Source organism: Lucilia cuprina, chromosome X (assembly GCF_022045245.1).
Source record: "Lucilia cuprina isolate Lc7/37 chromosome X, ASM2204524v1, whole genome shotgun sequence".
Classification (NCBI taxonomy): Eukaryota; Metazoa; Arthropoda; class Insecta; order Diptera; family Calliphoridae; genus Lucilia; species Lucilia cuprina.
The window spans coordinates 627,042-640,014 of NC_060949.1; positions in this window are offsets into that span (position 1 = coordinate 627,042).

Genomic DNA, 12,973 nt, shown 5'->3' on the forward strand with positions numbered 1-12,973 from the left:
AAAAAGTATAATTTTAAATAACAGTTTGTTTTGATGAGTTTCAATGGAGTTACAAATGGTTAACATTCAATTTTAGACGTTTAAGAAATTTTTTGAAGGGGTTTGTATAGGGGCCAGGGTCAAATAAGCGCCGAGCACTGCGAAAATCTGCAGTGTAATTTTTACTTATATAAAACTTATTTGTGCCAATTTTTAGAGAGATAATAGTATATTTGACGTAATTATAGCATAAAAGCCCAAATCGGGAGGTACGGCTGTACCAAAAGTCCCCATTTATGTGTTCTCACCTAATTCCGATTCTATATTCTTAATTTCCTATTTTCAATATTGAGAACATTCAAAAGGTACATTTTGAAAAACAAAAAAGTACCAAAGAATTCCCTTTTATTTGTTCTCACCTAATTCAGACTCTACATACTTAATTTCATATTTCTAGGTTTACTATTATAGAAAATTCAAAAAGTACCTTTTGAAGAACGAAAAAGTACCAAAAACTTCCTGCTTTTTTTAAGCAGGCTCCACATACTTAATTTAATGTTGCTAGCTAGATATTAAAGGTTTTGCCTAGTACCAAAAGTAAAGTAAATGATTTTGTAATATTAAGTTTATACCAACTCCCCTATAAACATCAGGGTGATATTAATCATCTAATTAACTGACGAGGTATGAGAGATAGGATTAATAATTTTTTGTTTTTCATACAATTGTTTTTGACCAATTTTGGTTCATACAAAACATCTTTACATCGAATATCATTTCCTAAAACTTTAGGCATGAAATTCAGTAGGAAGATTTTCGTTCCTATAAATGTTTCTTATATACAAATTCATAACTGTTCACGTATTTATACCTTACACCACTTTATATATATTGGGTTTGTGCTGATGTATGTAATATGCCTATTGAAAATGGTTCAAATCGATCCATTATTTAGACTAACCCCACATACAACCGTACGCCCAAATAGGGCTTTTGGGCTTATAATCAATTAAAATGATCTATTATGTCAAAAAAGTCGACAAAACTTAGTTTTATAGAAATTTAAATGATACTACCGATTTTTGTAATGATCGGGCTTCATTTTCCCTAGCCCTCATAAAAACTCCCCTTCAAATTTTGGACCAAATGGACTCAATTTTTTCTTGTTAGTTAGACAACAATTTAATTTAAATTTAATTTAAAAATTCAAAAAAATTTTGATTTTTACCGTTTTTTTTTGCCAAAAATGTGTCTTAACTCTTTTATTAATAAAATAAAATTATCTTTAGGAACGTATCACAATTTTATAGTTTTCTAAAAGGTATCTTTACGCATAACGCTTTGGCGTAGAAAACTTGTCCCATTTTTTGAAACTGTTGCCACTGCGTCCTTCCGAATATGACCTATTTTTTACCAAAACTTCAACTTTAGGCGAAATGTTCTCAAATCCCAAAGCTGGGATCAGAAAACTGAAAGCAGTTTTGGAAACCTCAATATGTTTTCTATTAACTCCAAAAGTATTTTCCCAGCTCTGAAAGAAATGTGGACCCTATGGGCAAAAATGTAAAAAATTCCATTTTTGGGATTTTCATTCATATTTTTGGGAATTGCGGGATGCCCTTTGACCTTTTAAATTTTTTTTGCATTTTTTTATTTGACAAATGACAAATTTAACAAGCGTTGAAATATTCATTGAGTTTTGTTCATAAGTAAAGATTTTGTCATATATTACATATTTGTTTAATTTCTAAAACTATGATTTATATCAAAATTTTAATAGGGTCACAGATAGCTACAACAATTTAGTCCATATTTATCCCTTAATAACTTTTTTAGTTAGATATGGAAATTCTCGATTCTTTACAAAAATTTTCAAGTCAATATCTCAATTACATTCAAAAATATGTTCATTTAAACCTGTATCCTTTTATTTTATATTTTAGTATTAAATATGACATAACATACTATGCTTAAATTTTCAGAAATTTATAACTATTTTTTACCTACATTTTTTCTACAGATCATTTCGTTCTGTTTCGTTTATTGTCATGTAGGTAAAAATATACAGGTAATGATGATTTCGATTCATTCACAAATAAGAACTATGAATGACTGAATACATGTTATAGTAATGTAGTCCTAAATGTTAATAGGTAGACAATTCGTAATTGTTTACTTTGGAAAACCTGTATCGGAAATGACCAAATTTAATAAATCTACAATGAAGATTACATTAAAGTACGAAGAGTGTATTTAGTGTATATTCAAAAGGGCCAGAAAGAATTGAAGACATTTCAAATTATATAAAAACTACATATAGTAGAAAAGTAGACAAAACAGGCATATACAAAATTGAAAACTTTTTGATGTAAAAAGTAAGTCTGTGGATGGAAATCAAAAGAAATTTCAAAACATTAGCAGACTACAAAGTGTATTTATGTCATCATTAGTGCCATTACGAATTCGTTCATATTCCCTTAATCCATCTTCGTCAAGCATCGGAAATTCATTTGAAGATATATGGATCAATACAACTCCGGGTTCAAAAATTTTTTGTAGACCCATTGGATTTGAATATATAAAGGAGTCAAAGAAAACAACAAAAGATTTAGTGGAATATTTAAAAGATGAAATAAATGCACTGGAGCCCATTTGCATAAAAATAAAGGAATTCTCTATTAATGTATCATATCAGCTAAGCTTAACAATGATTGATGGAAAGGTCAGCAATGCCATAACAGAAACTTCTTCCTTCTGGAGATGCTCAATATGTAATGAGAAAAAGTCGCAATTCTCAAATATAAACAAAAGCAGAAGTATTAATGAAGAAGTCCTGTCTTTCGGAATTTCACCACTTCATGCCAGAATACGATTTTTGGATTACTTTTTACACAAAGCATACGACCTCAAATATAGAAGTGTGCCAGAGAATCTTACTAAATCAACAAAAAATAATGAAGAATTGAAAAAACTGAGAGCTGCGGAAAAAAGCAGAATCCAAGAAGAATTTAAAGTTCAGATGGGATTAAACATCGACAAACCACTTCCAAGTTGCGGTAGTACAAATGACGGTAATACGGCGAGAAGGTTTTTTCGTGATTTTGAAATTACTTCAAAAATAACTGGAATCGACAAGGAGTTGCTTCGAAGAGTTAACACTATTTTAATGGCACTGAATAGTAAACATAAAATTAATGGAAATCGATTTGGGGAATATACATCTGAAATTTCTAAATTACTTGTATCCCTGTATCCATGGAGGGAACTAACACCAACAGTACACAAAGTATTGCGTCATGGTCAAATAATAATTGAATCGAATATTCTTCCGCTTGGAGAGTTAACAGAAGAAGCCCAGGAAGCGAGGAATCGAGATTTTAAGCATGTTCAACTATTCAGCTTAAGAAAATGCTCCAGGCAATCACAGAATTAAGATATTTTTAATAGTTTACTTCTATCTTCTGATCCTGTTCTTTCAACTATGCGAAACAGATGGATTTGTTATGAAACTCTATCATCTCAAAACAAGGAAGATTTAAAGGACTTATATTACCTTCTGGATATGTATACCGATATGACAGATTATTTTATAGAAAATAAGTAGTGTTAGGAATTAACTATATAAGTACGCTGTAAGTATTAATTGTATTATGTTTAATATAAACAGTTCAAATAAAAAAAGCTATTATACTAACTGATGATATTGTATTAAATTGTATTTTATATTTCGGTGGGCGGGAAAGGTGGTTTGTGTGGTGATTTAGGTGTTGTTGTGCGTGGCTCATAATAAAATTATAATTTTTTATTATATATACAATGTCATAGTCTTTAATATAATAATTAACTAAATAATTTTTAAAAATTGTCCAAATATTTTATCCAACACCAAATGTATGTTCTGTCATACTTAACACTAAAATATGAAAAATATGAAATTAAAGGATACAGGTTTAAATGAACATATTTTTAATGTAATTGAGATATTGGCTTCAAAATTTTTGCAAAGAATCGAGAATTTCCATATCTAACTTAAAAAAGATATTAAGAGATAAATATGGACTAAATTGTTGTAGCTATCTGCGACCCTATTAAAATTTTTATATAAATCATAGTTTTAGAAATTTAACAAATATGTAATATAAGACAAAATCTTTATTTTTGAACAAATCTCAATGAAATTTTCAACGCATGTTAAATTTGTGATTTCAAATGAGAAAATGCAAAAAAAATTGAAAAGGTCAAAGGGCATCCCGCAATTCCCAAAAATAGGAATGAAAATCCCAAAAAATGGAATTTTTTTACATTTTTGCCCATAGGGTTCACATTTCTTTCAGAGCTGGGAAAATACTTTTGGAGTTAATAGAAAACATATTGAGGTTTCCAAAACTGCTTTCATTTTTGGCAAAAATCGAAAATTCGAATTTTCAAATTAAAAAAACGTATATTTTTGGATCTGTAAATGATATTGATCTGAGATTTTTTGTATATTATTGGAAATTTTGTTGTCTAACTAACTAACCAATTGAGTCCATTTGGTCCAAAATTACGCCCGGTATTCAAAAAAAAGCCGGACCAAGGTATGGTAAATTTTGTATCACTAAATTTTTAAATGCCTATAACTCGGATATTATAAGAGATAAGTAGTATTTTTCAAGATCTCGTCGAGCGCTTTCAGAAAATATAAAAACCTTTGTATTTGGATGAAAAACAAAAAAATGGCACGAGTTTAAAATTTTACATGTCTAAGGTACCTCACTTTGAGCCACCACAGCGCCGTCCCTGGGGCATCTGCGTGGTTCATCTGCGTGGTTAAACTCGAATACTCCTTGGCTACGCTCACGCCAAATTTATAATGATCGGATCAGCCGTTTAGAAATTCCAGATTTATTTCCAAAAAATTTCGATTCTGCCCCACTGTGGATCGTAAAAAAAGGTTTTAACTCATATAAAAAATTTCACTATACTCATATTTTTAAGCCAGTAATGAGTGTTAAAATCGTATTCTAAAGGAGACCTTATATGGGGGTAGGGGCAATTAGACTGATCAATATAAAATTAGGTAGAAAGGTTTAAGATCATAAGAGACTTACTTATGTAAAATTTTATGTTATACAATTATTTTTAAGCCAGTAATTAGCGTTAAACAAATTTTCTGAAGGGGGTAGGGAGATTTTTGAATGTTACTTATTTATGTCAATTTTCATCGCTATACTCGTACTTTTGAAACAGATGTTCCCAATAAAGCTCTTTTTCAGGGGTCCACTTGTATGGGAGCTATCCGAAAACGTGAACCGATATCTTGTTTTCAACAGACAGGCGGAAGGACGGACAGACTTTTGTGGGTCTATGACCAATATTTCGATGTGTTACAAACGGAATGAAAAAATCAATATACCCCATATTTTTTTAAGGTGGGTATAAAAATCATCCATATTTTTAACATACTTGGCTCAAACGATTCTAAGCCGATTCTACCCACCCGACTAAAATGGTGTAGTGCTAGTAATAAACCAACTGTTTATAATTGATCATATGAATCAAAATTGTTTATAAATGCTGAAAATCTTACATTATACAATAGTAACAAAAGTCATAGAGTACCAAAGCATTTTAAAGCAAATAATGCCAACTTTTATGATTCAATTATCAAGCAATCTAATTCAAATATTTAATAATGCCACATAAAAACAATAATACCAAAAACAATTTGCTGCACAAGTTTTACCATAAGCGAAAATAAATTAAATCTGTCTCTACCTTTTTGGTATTTTATTTTTTTGCTCAACTATTTGATGAAGACCACTAGGGGTTGTAACTAGAGTTGGAGGGTGTAAAAAGTATAAAAATAAAAAATGTGATAACATTGATAGTCTGTCTACCCATAAGAAAGTTGTTAAAACGAAATCAGTGAACAAATACCAGTGAACATTTTCTCTGTATTCATTCAATACAGATTTGCAAAAGATTTCTTCTCAATGTAGTAAAATCAATTAAATTAATGAAAATCAATTCATGAAAACTTCAATATGGGCACCATGCATCATAGATATTTAAATTTCTAAAAATCTATATTAAGAAGTCTAGGTTCATATAATGCCGCTCTATTCAATCTCTTGTTATAAAAAGGAATTTTAACATAAATAGTTTGTTGGGTATGTTCATGATACATGTTGCAACAATGGGACGGACGTGTTTGAATCTAGAATCTAGTTAACATTATACATATTTTAACAATGTTGTTATTACATTTGTTTTTTGTGTGTCGGTTTTTTTTCGTAATGAGAGATTGTTAAAAGTGAAATAGAATAATTTGTAGAATATAACAATTGCTCCCAAGAGAGATCAACTAAATGACAACAGCAGTATGTACACATTGAAATTATATTGCTTCTCGACCGACTGACTGTTGAAGATTGTGCTATTCCTAGTTTTGTGCTCACAGCACTGCCGTCGACGGTGTTTCTGTTAAATGACTATTACAAATATGCATGGGTGGGAAAGATGTTTGGAAGGTTGTGCGTGCGTGAGGGGGTGGAGTGTGAAAACATTTGTTTTGTTGTTGTTTGTACGCTTCAGTTGTTGCAACTTTTCGAAAAGTATCATTGTTTTTATCCTTATTATTATTATTTTTACAATTGCCTTTGTGAAAAAACAAACAAATCCATGTTGTAACTGTAATTTATAACTGGTATATAATTGAGAACGTGCGAAGATTATCGATATTGGCCAAATTTGTTAACTTTCCAGCGAACACATTAAATATTTCTAACTTGTTATAAAAAGATTTATGTTGATTTACTTTTCAAAAGCAGAAATATAACTATGTTGTTATTGTTATTTTAATGACCTAAGAGCACATTAGTGACGTGTTAGAACTTGGAATGCCAAATATGACTTGCTTTTACAAATCCCGGAATCCGGGGTTTTCAAAAATACAATCCCGTGATTACATAAGATATTAAGATATTAATCGCTTGTTTTAGGTTTATTACGCATACAAAATTCATACAATAATCCATCAATATTTTTATTAATCATTTATGAATATGGCGGTTAAAGATTTAATATGAATATGTTAATAAAGATATTAATCGTTTATTTTAGGTGCATCCATTTTCCATGCATAATTTCTACTATAAACCATCAACAACTTCATTAAGCATTAATGAATGTATGGCTTAATCTTCATGTTTATAAAGAAAATTAATTACTTTTGTGAAAATTAAATCAAGCAAATTAATTACAGTTTTTAAATAAAAACTTTTAGAATTTAGAAATCCTTCTACTTTGAAAGTGGAGTGTCCACTTTCCAATAACAATTTTATTATAAATGGAATCTTTTTATAAAATCAATAAATAAGCAATAAGAAATTATAGTCGGCCGATGCCGATCATATAATACACCTGTTATGAAAAGTAAAATTTGATTTAGTTTTCATGATAAAACTTTTAAGTTGAGTTAACCTTTTCTCCTTGTCTTGTGTCTGCCATTTATTGTTGATTAAAACTGTGGATATTTAAGTCAAATCTTAAAGGGGGCTTTTTATAGGGGCTAGTATCAAATGAAACCCTATAATTATAAAGTTCATGAGGATCATCAGGACTAGTATAGTACATGGTTTTGCAGCTTTTTGTCGAGATACGAGTATATTAAACATAATTATAAACTTAAAAGCTATATTCGCGGGTTCAGTTGTATGGGGGCTAGGTGAAATAAGGGACTAATCTTAACCATTTTCAATAAACTTCATCCCTTTGAAAACAGAATTATCTTCAAAATTGCGACCTGTAGTTTGATTACAAAGTTTTTATGGACATAGCTAAATGTACTCAGAAAATTCAGAAAATGATTCTGAGCAGATAGGTATACCTTAAGGTGGGTACATACATGGGAACACTGCAGTATAATTTCAATGCATTACACATTTCAGTAATCAGTAAATTTTTACTGGTTACTGAAAAAATTTCAGTATTCAGTATATCTTGTTACTGAAACATTTTTCAGTATTCAGTAAACAGTAAAAAATACTGGTAATGCAAATCTCCAATATATTCTCCTCACTAAAGAGGTGTAGAGTATAACAAACCCTGAAAAATAGTTCAAATTTTGAAATTTTATGGTGAATTTTAATTTATTATTAATACAAAGTTCGGGGCAATAAAATATCGTGTACCAAATTTCATTTAAAAAATATCTTCAAAATTGCGACCTGTAGTTTGATTACAAAGTTTACATGGACAGGCGGCCGGACATAGCTAAATCTACTCAGAAAATTATTCTTAGCCCATTGGTATACAAACTCAATATACCAACGATACAATTAAACGTATTAACTAATATTATTGTGGATACATCTGAACTGTACTTATGAGCATTCCCTGCTTCACATGTTCATGAATAACTTTTATTTTACCGTCGGCTGCGGGCTTAACTGTTGGAAATGCTGCATACAATTGACCACGACTAAAGGCAGATATAGGTAAATATACCCACATTTTCTAATGTCTAAACCTGCGCTTTATTTATAGTTATAGAGAACGCCAGACTTACTAGAAACTATCATCGGCCTCAATTTTCATCTTCCTATGTCATTAAGTGTCTTCCAAATTAGTTAATATGTATAAGACGCTTCTTTTTCTTGTTAACACTCAGTCCATAGTCCAAATATTTTTATTCTAACAACATTAAGGTAAACTTAACGTCCATATCATATGATTGGCAATTTCAATTGGTCTTTAAAGTGCTCTAAAATAAAATGAAAAGTAAAGCTTTTTTCCTATAGTCCAGCTTTCCATATAAACTAAAATGCTAAAATATAGAAATTTGAAACGACCTTTTTTACTCATAATTCTCCGCCCAAGTCCATAAAACAAAAATCCTATTACGTCAGGATTTGACCTAGGTATTTTACTATACCAATGTCAAGTTTCAGCTGTCTATCCCATCTGTGTGCTTCAAAACTCTCAATAGTCAAAAAAAATAACAAACAGCGAATTTTTACTCGCTAGTTTTCCACCCTAATTCTCCGCCCACAGACTAAAAATCAAAAACAAAGCTAAGTTGTGATTTAACCTTGGTATTTTACTATATCTATGCCAAGTTTCAGTTTTCTAGCCCATCTGTGTGTTTCAAAAAGCTCTGAATAGTAAAAAAAAACAAGTTAGAGTGCTATATTCGGCTGTACCGAATCTTTTATGTTATTACTTTTCTTATTGATCAAATATTTGTAGAATTAAGTTTTCTGATGTCTTTAAAAGAAAAAATCCAAGATTTATTGAGCATTATAAATTTAGTAATTTGCATGTATGCATGTGTGTGAAAGATTAAAGGATTTTCAAAACACAAATACGTATATAATTTGTTTTACACAAAATTTTGTTCAACACAAATTGATAACGCTCTTTAAATACGGTTAAAGCGCTTTTAGGGGCTGGACCTAGTATAGGAGAAATAGAATTTTTGTATACTAATATTTTTGCCAAATTATGTATCAATAGCTTTATTTGGTAATAAGTAATTTACGTTTAAGAGATTTTCGTAAAACGACTTTGTATGGGAGCTATGTCCAATTATGTATATAAAGACAAAATTTCAGAATTCTGTATCTATATCATTACATGGTAATAAATATTGTGAATCTAAGTGATTTTCTGCACCTAGTATGAGAGCTATGATCAAATATGGACCGATTGGAAAAACATTTCACAATATTATATCTCTGTATAAGAGCAACACTTTTGCCAAGCTTTATATGGATATCTTAATTTAGTAATGAGTTATGTGCGTTTAAGTTATTTTTGGGAGGGGACCTTGTATGGGACCTATGACCAGTTATGGACCGTAGGAAAAAATTTCTTAGTAATATTTTTGTGTATATGGGCAATACTTGTACCAAATTTTATATGGATATCTTAATTTAGTAATGAGTTATACGCATTTCGGGAGGGGCCTTGTATGGAAGCTATGTCCAATTATGGACCGATCCAAAAAAAATTTCATGGTTATATTTCTGTATATACGAGCAATACTTGTACCAAATTTTATCTTAATCTTAATTTAGTAATGAGTTATGAGCGTTTAAGTGATTTTCGGGAGGGGACCTTGTATGGGAGCTACGACCAATTATGGACCCATGCAAAAAATTTTTCCATTGAAAAAATCGACATTACGACAGTAGTTATTAACAAAAAACCAAATTTCCGGGAATATGTACTTTTGTATTTGAGGTATATAAAATTATGTAGCGATTCTGGCGATTTTCGCCACAGATCAAGCTCTTGTGTAGAAATGAATGTATGGTGTTCATGGAATTATCTTGCAAAGTTTTCGAGAAAATTACATCAGAATGTGTAAAAAATGCGCTATTTTTTCGAGGTTGTTCCAAATTTTGAAAGTTATGAAAACTTTTCCCGATGTGAACCGATTCTGCTCATTTTCAATACCAAATAACTTAGAAAAACTAAGAACATTTTGGGTGAATTTGGTTAAATTCTATTGCTTCGTTTTATCGTGAGCGTGTTTTACACAGACAGCTAGCTAAATCGACTCAGAATTTGATAAGGTCCCAAAATATATACTTTGTTGGGTCTCAGATGAATATTTTTTGGTGTTACACACGGAATGACAAAGTTATATATAGCCCCTATCACCACTGATGGTGGTGGAGGGTATAAAAAGGAACAAACAGTGCATTTTGACTTACCCTTTTTCCTCCAATTCTCCGCCCACAGACCAAAAATCAAAAATTCGGCAACGTTAAGATTTTACATTGGTATTTTAATATATCTATGTTTTCTAGCCCATTTGGCTTCCAAAAGCTCTGGTTACCAAAAAAATTCGAACAAACATTTTAGGAAATTTAATATAGATTAACGACTTTTTAAAATGATATATTTTATAGATATTTATGTTTTCTAACAATCTTCAAAATTTGGCCACTGATGGGATAGCATTTAAGCGACTCTATCCCAAAGATAATCTGAAATCTTCGCAATAACACCATCATTTAAATGTTTGCTCCTTTTTTAGTTAAAAGTTATTAAATAAAAACGACGTTGTATTGACTTTTTTTTTTTGGTGTATCACTGTGAAACTATTTACAAAATACCAAAATTAGCATTTTCTCAGTATTGTTTTATGTCCAGATTTTTATACCCTACACCACTAAAATTTGTTTTATAGAACAATAATTGACAATACTAATTTTTATTGTGATCGGGCCTCATTTGACCCTAGCCCCCATACAGACTCCCCTTCAAAATGACTTGATGGTCAAAATTAACTTATAGTTACTTATAAAACGATTAAAATCTACATAAATGACTTTGTAATAGACGTAAATTCATCTACCAAAATTTATAAGGATAGGCCCATACTTACCCTTCTCCTCTATGAGCCCTCTTGTAGAAAATCTATCTTTTTTGTCAACAATAAGTAAAAATATTCCACAATAAAACAAATTAAATGCTTTATTTAAAAAAAATTAAAATTTTAACATACTGACTGGTGTAGGGTATCATATGGTCGGCAATGTCCGACTATAAATTCATACTTGTTTTGTTTTGTCCAGCTTTTTAAAGCCCAATGTCCAGCTTTTTGCGAATCGGAATCTGGAAACCCTAGAAACAGCTGTTTCACTTTTTTGACTTTACATAAAAATACCTGATCTAATGCGACGAAGAGGGCCATACGAATGTAAAATTTTCCATCCGTATTTTCTTTCAATGTAGTAAGGATTCATTACATATTTAAACACAATATGTAATGAATCCTTACTACATGTTTAAAATTCACAAGCAAAACTTTTTTATAAAGGTATATAAAACAAAATTTCTATACAAAATCTAATTGTTAAAAAAAATTGTTTGTGAATAAGGGGTAAGTATATAAGCAGAAATTACTTTTATTTCTTCATTTAAAAAAAATAATCATTTTACCGCGATCCGTATTTCGTCTCTTTCTGATTTTTTGGAATAAAGATATAACCAATTGAAACTTCTAAGTAAAGATATATCTCTGTTTAAAATTTTTTAAAGTCGGCCAAGCCATTTACTTGTGGACATAATTAAAATTTCTTACACTTTATAAAACTAAATCGAAAATAATTAGAATATACATAAATCAGTTTTCAAGCACAAAAGTACCGATTTTCAGTTTTTCCTTTTCCCAAATTTTAATACCAGTTTTGTTCCAACTTTCGCAACGGAACTTTGCTAATACATTGGTACAAAAGTACCAATTTTTCTCGTTTTCTGTCGTTTTCACCCATTTTTTTGTAGTCCAATTTTCGGAAAGTTGTATAGAAAATCGTTTCATCCGTTTAGGCGTGATTGACGCACAAACAAATAAACAAACTTACAAAAAAATGTATAATATATATTAGGATACTGTTAATCTGGAAAACTATTGTGGTAAGAATTTTCGAAATCTTTAAGTGGGTTTATTATTTATACTACAAAAAATATTTTTTAAGAATAAAAGTATATATTAAATTTTAGCAACTACGAAATAAATAGATCAATAATGTATTATTTTAGAATTTAAATGAAATATATCATCAAGAGAAATTATAATAAACCTTTAAAGGCCAATCTTTAGGTGAAAGATTAGGGATTAAATTAAAATTAATATTCGAACGTTGTTTTGAATAGTCAATCACCTAATGGTTTAAACTTCAGCCAGAAATGCAAAAGTGTAAACAGCTGATGCAAAAAAAATAAAAAATAATAAAATTTATAAAAATAAACATTAAAATGTTTAATTTATTGATTAATATAAATTATTTTTAGTTTACAATATATTTTTTTGTTTTAAATTTAAGTTTTCATTAACTTTTATATTACTTTCGCAATTATCTTCTTTTTTATAAAACTGCATCGTTTTGATGGCGAAGTTTAATTTGTACTCAAAAATATCAAAAGGGATAAACATCAGATTAAATTTATTACACCCTCCACCACCATCAGTGGTGATAGAGGGTATATATAACTTTGT